The sequence below is a fragment of the Cherax quadricarinatus genome, chromosome 19 (assembly GCF_038502225.1).
Source record: "Cherax quadricarinatus isolate ZL_2023a chromosome 19, ASM3850222v1, whole genome shotgun sequence".
NCBI classification, from domain to species: Eukaryota; Metazoa; Arthropoda; class Malacostraca; order Decapoda; family Parastacidae; genus Cherax; species Cherax quadricarinatus.
The window spans coordinates 15756521-15767903 of NC_091310.1; positions in this window are offsets into that span (position 1 = coordinate 15756521).

Consider the following 11383-nt stretch of genomic DNA (forward strand, 5'->3'; position numbering starts at 1 on the left):
CAGTAACCTCAGAGAGAATGTTGCTTGATTCATACAGTAACCTCAGAGAGAATATTGCTTGATTCATACAGTAACCTCAGAGAGAATATTGCTTGATTCATACAGTAACCTCAGAGAGAATATTGCTTGATTCATACAGTAACCTCAGAGAGAATATTGCTTGATTCATACAGTAACCTCAGAGAGAATATTGAATGATTCATACACTAACATCAGAGAGAATATTGCTTGATTCATACATTAACCTCAGAGAGAATATTGCTTGATTAATGCAGTGATTTAAGAGAGAATATTGTTTTATTCATGCAGTAACCTCGGAAAGAATATTGCTTGATTCATGCACTAACCTCAGAAAGAATATTGCTTGATTCATACACTAACCTCAGTAAGAATATTGCTGATTCATACACTAACCTCAGAGAGAATATTGCTTGATTCAGGCAGTAAGCTCAGAGAGAATATTGCTTGATTCATACGCTAACATCAGAGAGAATATTGCTTGATTCATATACTAACATCAGAGAGAATATTGCTTGATTCATACAGTAACCTCAGACAGAATATTGCTTGATTCATGCACTAACATCAGAGAGAATATTGCTTGATTCATACAGTAACCTCAGACAGAATATTGCTTGATTCATACACTAACATCAGGGAGAATATTGCTTGATTCATACAGTAACCTCAGACAGAATATTGCTTGATTCATACACTAACATCAGAGAGAATATTGCTTGATTCATACAGTAACCTCAGACACAATATTGCTTGATTCATACACTAACATCAGAGAGAATATTGCTTGACTCAAACACTGACCTCATATTAGTAATCCCTTGTTAGTAACTTACTAATCCCTCACCAGTACATTTTTAGCTCTTACTATTGCAATATTAAAAGCTTAACACTACATTCTTAACGCTTACTACTACATACTGCTGGCAGAGACGAACCACCATGCAGTCTGACATTGACTCAAACACACACACACACACACACACACACACACACACACGTCAAGAAATTAGAGAAAGTGCGACAAGGTTAGTTCCAGAGTTAAGGGGAATGTCCTATGAAGAAAGGTTAAGGGAAATCGGCCTGACGACACTGGAGGACAGGACAGACATGATAACGACATACAAAATACTGCGTGGAATAGACAAGGTGGACAGAGACTGGATGTTCCAGAGATGGGACACAGAAGCAAGGGGTCACAATTGGAAGTTGAAAACCCAGATGAGTCAAAGGGATGTTAGGAAGTATTTCTTCCGTCATAGAGTAGTCAGCAAGTGAGGTAGTGGAGGTAGGAACCATACATAGCTTGAAGATGAGGTATGATAAAGCTCATGGAGCAGGGAGAGAGAGGACCCAGTAACACTCGGTGAAGTGGCGGGGCCAGGAACTGAGTCTCGATCCCTGCAACCACTATTAGGTGAGTACAATTTGGTGAGCGCACATTATTTCACTGTTGTAAAGTCAGTCAAATGGGTAACTGACGAAGGCATCTTAAAAATAAAATTTCATCGCTTTTATCCTTTATTTAAAGTTTTTTCTTCTTTGAGGCATATTATAACTGGTTATTTTTATGACAAGAGGCCACAGTAACCATACCTAACCTAACCTAAAAGAGAAATTTGCTACAAATAGCATGAGAAGCACAGAGGCCTGGGTGGTGAATGTTGCAACAAGGGAAGGCTGGAGGCAGTGGAGATGTCATGTCTGAGAGGAATGTGTGGTGTGAATATAATGCAGAGAGTCCATAATTTGGAGATTAGGAGGATGTGCGGGATTACCAAAACTATTATCCAGAGGACTGAGGAGGGGTTATTGAGATTGTTTGAACATATAGAGAGAATGGACCGAAATAGAATGACTTCGAGAGTGTATAAATCTGTAGTGGAAGGAAGGCGGGGTAGGGGTCGGCCAAGGAAAGGATGAAGGGAGGGGGTAAAGGTTTTGTGTGCAAGGGGCTTGGACTTCCAACAAGAGTACATGAGCGTGTTGGATAGGAGCAAATGGAGAGAAATGATTTTTGGGACTTGACGTGCTGTTGGAGTGTAAGCAAGGTAACATTTATGAAGGGATTCAAGGAACCCGGCAGGCTAGACTTGATTCTTGGAGATGGAAAGTACAGTGATGGCACTCTGAAGGAGGGGTGTTAATGCAGCAGTTTTACAACTTTAGTGTAAGCAGGCCTCTGACAAGACAGTGACGAAGTAAATGATGATGGAAGTTTTTCTTTTTCTGGCCACCCTGCCTTGGTGGGAGTGAGGAGGCTGAAATTAATCCTTGAGATACCACTGCCACGTGTGTCCTCAGATGACGAGAAAAACATCTAGCCAGCGGTCCTTCAAAGATAACACATCCAGCCAAATTAGATGTTTTTCTCGTGATCCGAGGACACTGGTGGCAGTGGTGTTTCAAGGATTAATTTCAGCCTCCTCCTGTTTGAATACCCGCCTCAACAAGCAGTCTATATAGCAATGAAATCACGAAATGCATACATACATACACACACACACACACACACACACACACACACACACACACACACACACACACACACACACACAAACACACACACACACACACTCACACACACACACACACACACACACACACACACACACACACACACACACACACACACACACACACACACACACACACACACACACACACATATATATATATATATATATATATATATATATATATATATATATATATATATATGTCGTGCCGAATATGTAAAACTGGTCAATTAGCAAGAACTCATTTAAAATTAAGTCCTTTCTGAAATTTTTTCTTATAAGTCATCACAGATTGCGTTACCTGCTTTTCTGTCCTCGTGTATTGCATCCAGAGAGCTTGTAACAACGATTCTCCCTGAACATCTTAGGGACAAGATTGGAGTCCAGGACCAAAAATTCATTGACGGAGCAATGATCTGGGATAATCTAACGGGCTCTGAAACCAGACCTGCTCCCCCAACAACTACAAACAATCACACTGGGATGGTCCAATAGTGGACAATATTGCATCAACAATGCTTCAGAGTGTGTCAGGGAAGGATAGAGCCCGCCTCCTGGCAGTGAGAGCCCCTCATGCTGGGGACTTTCTGTTGGCTGTTCCCAACTCCAGCCTTGGCACACGCCTTGACCCACAGACCATCCGCATTGGTGTTGCCCTTCGACTTGCCGCCCCTATTCTCGCCGAACACAGGTGTATTTGTGGCAGTGAAGCAGCAGACCGATTCGGGTACCATGGTCTTGTGTGCCGTAAATCCGAGGGAAAGATTGCAAGACATGAGGAGGTTAATAACATTATCAAGAGGAGCCTCACAACAGCTGGATGCCCAGCAGTAAGGGAGCCACCCCAACTATGCAGATCTGATGGCAGCCAGAAGCGTCCAGATGGTATCACCCTTCAAGCCTGGACAGATGGGAAGCAGGTGGTGTGGGACTATACATGTGCATCTACCTTGGCTGATTCCTATCTCCAATACACCAGGGAGGAAGGAGGGGCAGCTGCCAGATTCAGGGAGTCCCAAAAGTCTAGAAAATATGGAGAACTTGCCCATCATTATATGTTTGTTCCCATAGGCTCAGAGACCCTTGGCTCATGGGGAAAGAGTGCATCTAATTTCCTTAAGGAGCTGGGAAAAAGACTCATCAGGGTAACTAGGGATCCCAGGGCAGCTAGTTTTCTGTTCCAGCGGCTCAGTGCGGCTGTTCAAAGGGGTAATGCCTGCTGTATTTTTGGCACACGCTCCAGCTCTGAGGAGCTGGATGAGATTTTCGCCTTATAATCGGTGATACACACGTAACAACATGTACCGTATATGCCACCTTTATATTAACAATGTATCTCTTAAATCTTCTGTGCCATATTATGTAATAAAATATTCGTTTAAAGATATATATTTTTCATTAATGTTAATGTAAAAAATTTTAATTTTGCATCAAAAGAATCTTAGAAAACTTACCTAACCTTATTATAACAAGAGCAATTTATTTTAGCCTAACCCAACTAAATATATTTTAGATTTGTTTACAATAATTTAATACTAAACAAACCCAGTGAAATATATTTTTTTTCGCTAGGTTCAGAATGATTTTGGCGAAATTATTGCATACATAAATTTTCACTTGTCATACATGGCAAGATGAGCGTTGCTATTTAAGCCAAGATCGCAAGTTCTGCCTTTTCGGCACGACATATATATATATATATATATATATATATATATATATATATATATATATATATATATATATATATATATATATATATATATATATATATATATATATATATATATATATATATATATATATATATATATATATATATATATATATATATATATATATATATATATATATATATTATTCTTTTTTATTAACACACTGACCGATTCCCACCAAGGCAGGGTGGCCCGAAAAAGAAAACTTTCACCATCATTCACTCCATCACTGTCTTGCCAGAAGGGTGCTTTATACTACAGTTTTTAAAATGCAACATTAACACCCCTCCTTCAGAGTGCAGGCACTGTATTTCCCATCTCCAGGACTCAAGTCCGGCCTGCCGGTTTCCCTGAATCCCTTCATAAATGTTACTTTGCTCACACTCCAACAGCACATCAAGTATTAAAAACCATTTGTCTCCATTCACTCCTATCAAACACGCTCACGCATGCCCGCTGGAAGTCCAAGCCCCTCGCACACAAAACCTCCTTTACCCCCTCCCTCCAACCTTTCCTAGGCCTACTCCTACCCCGCCTTCCTTCCACTACAGACTGATACACTCTTGAAGTCACTCTGTTTCGCTTCATTCTCTCTACATGTCCGAACCACCTCAACAACCCTTCCTCAGCCCTCTGGACAACAGTTTTGGCAATCCCGCACCTCCTCCTAACTTCCAAACTACGAATTCTCTGCATTATATTCACACCACACATTGCCCTCAGAAATGACATCTCCACTGCCTCCAGCCTTCTCCTCGCCGCAACATTCATCACTCATGCTTCACACCCATACATGAGTGTTGGTAAAACTATACTCTCATACATTCCCCTCTTTGCTTCCAAGGACAAAGTTCTTTGTCTCCACAGACTCCTAAGTGCACCACTCACCCTTTTCCCATCATCAGTTCTATGATTCACCTCATCTTTCATAAACCCATCCGCTGACACGTCCACTCCCAAATATCTGAATACATTCACCTCCTCCATACTCTCTCCCTCCAATCTGATATCCAATCTTTCATCACCTAATATTTTTGTTATCCTCATAACCTTACTCTTTCCTGTATTCACTTTCAATTTTCTTCTTTTACACATCCTACCAAATTCATCCACCAACCTCTGCAACTTCTCTTCAGAATCACCCAAGAGCACAGTGTCATCAGCAAAGAGCAACTGTGGCAACTCCCACTTTATGTGTGATTCTTTATCTTTTAACTCCACACCTATTGCCAAGACCCTCGCATTTTCTTCTCTTACAACCCCATATAAATATATTGAACAACCACGGTGACATCACATATCCTTATGTAAGGCCTACTTTTACTGGGAAATAATCTCCCTCTTTCCTACATACTCTAACTTGAGCCTCATTATCCTCGTAAAAGCTCTTCACTGCTTTCAGTAACCTACCTCCTATACCATACATCTGCAACATCTGCCACATTGCCCCCCTATCCACCCTGTCATACGCCTTTTCCAAATCCATAAATGCCACAAAAACCTCTTTAGCCTTATCTAAATACTGTTCACTTACATGTTTCACTGTAAACACCTGGTCCACACACCCCCTACCTTTCCTAAAGCCTCCTTGTTCATCTACTATCCTATTCTCCGTCTTACTCTTAATTCTTTCAATAATAACTCTACCATACACTTTACCAGGTATACTCAACAGACTTATCCCCCTATAATTTTTGCACTCTCTTTTGTCCCCTTTGCCTTTATACAAAGAAACTATGCATGCTCTCTGCCAATCCCTAGGTACCTTACCCTCTTCCATACATTTTTTAAATAATAGCACCAACCACTCCAAAACTATATCCCCACCTGCTTTTAACATTTCTATCTTTATCCCATCAATCCCAGCTGCCTTACCCCCTTTCATTTTACCTAATGCCTCACGAACTTCCCCCACACTCACAACAGGCTCTTCCTCACTCCTACAAGATGTTATTCCTCCTTACCCTATACACGAAATCACAGCTCCCCTATCTTCATCAACATTCAACAATTCCTCAAAATATTCCTTCCATCTTCCCAATACCTCTAACTCTCCATTTAATAACTCTCCTCTCCTATTTTTAACTGACAAATCCATTTGTTCTCTAGGCTTCCTTAACTTGTTAATCTCACTCCAAAACTTTTTCTTATTTTCAACAAAATTTGTTGATAACATCTCACCCACTCTCTCATTGGCTCTCTTTTTACATTGCTTCACCACTCTCTTAACCTCTCTCTTCTTCTCCATATACTCCTCCCTCCTTGCACCACTTCTACTTTGTAAAAACTTCTCATATGCTAACTTTTTCTCCCTTACTACTCTCTTTACATAATCATTCCACCAATCGCTCCTCTTCCCTCCCGCACCCACTTTCCTGTAACAAACTTCTGCTGAACACTCTAACACTACATTTTTAAACCTACCCCATACCTATTCGACCCCATTGCCTATGCTCTCATTAGCCCATCTATCCTACAATAGTTGTTTATATCTTACCCTAACTGCCTCCTCTTTTAGTTTATAAACCTTCACCTCTCTCTTACCTGATGCTTCTATTCTCCTTGTATAACATCTACCTTTTACTCTCAGTGTAGCTGCAACTAAAAAGTGATCTGATATATCTGTGGCCCCTCTATAAACATGTACATCCTGAAGTCTACTCAACAGTCTTTTATCTACCAATACATAATCCAACAAACTACTGTCATTTCGCCCTACATCATATCTTGTATACTTATTTATCCTCTTTTTCTTAAAATATGTATTACCTATAACTAAACCCCTTTCTGTACAAAGTTCAATCAAAGAGCTCCCATTATCATTTACACCTGGCACCCCAAACTTACCTACCACACCCTCTCTAAAAGTTTCTCCTACTTTAGCAATCAGGTCCCCTACCACAATTACTCTCTCACTTGGTTCAAAGGTTCCTATACATTCACTTAACATCTCCCAAAATCTCTCTCTCTCTCCTCTACATTCCTCTCTTCTCCAGGTGCATACACGCTTATTATGACCTACTTTTCGCATCCAACCTTTACTTTAATCCACATAATCCTTGAATTTACATATTCATATTCTCTTTTCTCCTTCCATAACTGATCCTTCAACATTATTGCTACCCCTTCCTTAGCTCTAACTCTCTCAGATATTCCAGATTTAATCCCATTTATTTCTCCCCACCGAAACTCCCCTTCCCCCTTCAGCTTTATTTCACTTAGGGCCAAGACATCCAACTTCTTTTCATTCATAACATCAGCAATCATCTGTTTCTTGTTATCCGCACTACATCCACGCACTTTCAATCATCCCAGTTTTATAAAGTTTTTCTTCTTCTCTTTTTTAGTAAATGTCTACAGGAGAAGGGGTTACTAGCCCATTGCTCCCGGCATTTTAGTCGCCCATACGACACGCATGGCTTACGGAGGAAAGATTCTTTTCCACTTCCCCATGGACAATAGTAGAAATAAAGAAGAACAAGAGCTATTTAGAAAAAGGAGAAAAAACCTAGATGTATGTATATATATATATGCATGTGCGTATCTGTGAAGTGTGACCAAACTGTATATATATATATATATATATATATATATATATATATATATATATATATATATATATATATATATATATATATATATATATATATATATATATATATATATATATATATATATATATATATATATATATATCCTCTATATGGCTGGAATGGGGACCTCATCTCCAGAAGACAATAAACTCCTCGGGAAAACTCAAAGTTTTCCCGGGCTGTTTGAATATTTTCTTCTCCTACCACCCCCCCTATATGTTTCTAATTCTATGTGGACATTTATTAATAAACAAAATACATTTACGTTTTTTTCTGAAAAAATCTTCTTTTTAAAAGATGATGAATTTCCCCCGGGCTCCTCCGGGCTGGACGTGGGAAGTTGCGAAGGTTTTTCCCCCCTCTGGATGGCGACGCTGAGGCGCTGGAACATAAAAGTGGCTGCCTTGGGTCCCTGGTGGTGTCGGTAGTCGGGGAAACCCAATTCTTTGGAAACTGTGGCTTTTTTCCCCATGCCCCGGTCTCGATCCTGGATGCAAATTGGTCTGATAACTATGTCCCTGTCTTGCTGATCTTGTACCCCCCTCCCTGTGGTCAGCAGCTCCCCCCTGCCCCCACTGTGATGGTTTATAGGTGTCAGCCAGTGTGGACACCCCAGGTATGCCCCATACAAAACCCCGTTTAAGGATGGGTTTGATCCCGTCAGGGGTTTGCTGGGTTGTGGTATTGTTTTTCTGTTCCCTCTCCGGCAGGGCATCCAGCTGGGGTTCTCTTAATGATGTCGTTGTATATTTTGTCTTGCTTTGCCACCCCTTTGGGTTTTTGGAACAATTAAGACCATGTAGTCCTGGTCTGCTTATTTCCCCAAAAATACACATATATTCTGTGTGTGAATTAGGGCAACAGGCGAAACCACTGCAATGGGGGGTCTTGGGGAATCAGTCCGTTCCATTGGATATGGGAATTTTGTTTGGAGGAAGTCCCGGGTGAGGTGTTTTACAGCCGGGGCAAATCCCCCTATCTAATCTTCTGCCCCAAAACTCCCATTTGAAAGCACCCTTTTTTAAAGCTTGGGCTTCCCCCCCCTTTGTTTGTGACCAGTTTTGCACTAGGGTTTGGTGCTGGGCAGCAAAAAGTCTCCCCATTCAGTGAGGGCCCTGGCATAGCTAGGGTCTTCTATTCCTGTTTGGGGTCATGAGGGTGTCGGGAAAAATTTTTGTCTTTAAACTCGTTTTGTTGAAAGGGGAAAGGGATGGGGGTGGGAGAAATCTGGGGGATCTGCGTGCTCCGGGCCCCTAAAGGCCGACTGGGGGGAGCGCCCTTTCCCATCTCGGGGGGGTTTCACCTCTGGCAATTGGGAAGAAGTCATTTAAAAAAATTTTGGTTTTCTAAGGGTTTAAAGCATCCCCAAAAAAATAAATAAAAATTTTGGCTTTGTTTTTTCCTGGTTGGAAAAGGTAGAGGCATCGTGTGTGTCAATGTCTTTCATCATAACTTTCCATCGTCGGGGGTCAGACTTTTCCTGAGAGGGAATCAGTGGCATTGGACTTAAGGGGGAGCACCGGAAATTGCTATTGGCTGGGACCCAAATCTCTCCACAGTAAAAAAATTACTAATATTCTGTCAACTGTTGATTGGTAGAAACTTCTTTTACATTTGGAGGTTAAAAAAAAAGGCCCCGGCTTTCTCCCATGTCTTTAATTTTACCTGATGTCCTCCAGGAGGGCTCTGTTGTGCCAGCCAGGGTACCGTCGTCCAGGGGAAACCCAATGTTGGGCTCAGCTGGGAGTGCCTCCATGACTTCTTGATGACCAAACAAAATAGAAAAAGACAGAGGGGCCCCTGTTTTTCCCTCACACGAGTCAATTTCATGGGCCCCAAAACGTAGTTTTGAAGTCACTATAACACGATTCTGTGAAGGGATAAAGGGAAGAATTTCTATAAACTGCTTGAAGCAGCATCCCTTCTGACTGAGTTGAAAACATTGGCAAGTCCCCGATTTGACCAAGGCTTTTCTCCCGGTTTTTGTTTTGATCATATACTCGTGCTGCGTGGGCAGCTGCTTCACAACCCTGTTGAACGCCGGGGAAACCGAGCTGGGGTTGGTTTCAGGATTGCAGCAACCTCTTGACTCCCCCTTCTTGCCTTTTCCAGCGACAGGCGCCCGGTGTTACCCCCGCTGACTGATTCCATGTCCTTTTGCGGAGGAGCACACAATGAGGCACCAAAAAAAGAGGTCAGTGGCCTCTGGGACACCACCAGCCAGGCTGAGTTGGAAAATTTGGTGAGTTCAGGCAACAACCCCTGAAACACCACCAAGGTGGATTAATTTTTTTTTAAATCAAGGGCCAAAACCCGTAAAAAACCCCATGAACCCTGTAAATAAAACCCCCAAAAAATTTCCCCCTCAGCATCCTTCCCCAAATTAAATGTTCTTCCCTCTAATGTCAGGGTAATTTGGTACTAAAAACCCCTTTTATTTTTCACTTAAACTTTCCTCTTTAAAATCCTTTGGGGGGATGGTTCCTAAAAAGGGTTTAGTCTCAAACCTAATTTTATCTTCTTTTTTTGCTAATTTGGGTCGTTTTTTAGGTTTTAAAATTCCTTTTTGTTGGTTTTTGGGGGGTTTTGTGCCCCGGGGGGACGGGGAATTTTTCTCCCCGGGAAAGCTTTTTTTCCAATAACTTTTCGTTTTCTGGGGACCCCCTTCCTTTGTGGGGAAATAAACAAGGGATTGCCAAAAAGCAACAAGTTGTCCAGGATCTGTTGTTTGACGGGGCATCCAGCTTTCTTCCAGAAGGTCAAATAGTTTGCTAGCAGCAGGGGGGAGAAAAAGCTTTGGGAGGAGAAAGTGTGTCAGAGTCCGGTGGATTTGGGGATTGCAATTTGAGGGCCTCTGGGAGGGGTTTAAGTCACGGTAAGTCCCGCCCTGTCTGCTGGGAGGCTGTTGGGGTTTTTTCTCATTGGAGCTCTCCTGGGCCTGGGGGTCTTTTTTGCACGGATGTTTTCCAGATGTGGGATTAGTGCATTCCCCGTGGGAAACCCGGGGATGCCTCGTGAACGGCAGCTTTGGCTCTGTCGTGAAAATTCTGGGGAACCACGGCTACTTGTGACATTGCGCTGATATCGTGGGGGGGGAGGCTTAGCTGTGGGAGTGACAGGTGAAGGGGAGCATGGATGCATGGGGGGTGAGGGGGGGAGTAGGCGGCAGAACTTGAAATTGGTGGGCACTAAACGGGAGCACCCCCTTTGGGCGGGGAAATCAGTGGGCCTAGGCTGGGATGAGGAGGGGTCTGGGATGGGGAGGGGGGGGAGTGGCCCTGTGTGTTCGCACAAGACGCACATCACTGACTAACTTTTTTCTGTTTTATACACTTATTGTTCCATTTGAAAAAAACCCCCGCCATTTTGGGACACTAATCACCATGCTCCCACTATTAACCGGGGGTTCTGTTCACCAAACAAGGGTGACCGTTTGACGTTCCCCCCCCAGCGACCCCCCCGATCACAATGTAAACAAAACCTCCTCCACACCTCCACTGCCAGGATCCTCACCACCGCTACTTCCCAAATCAACATA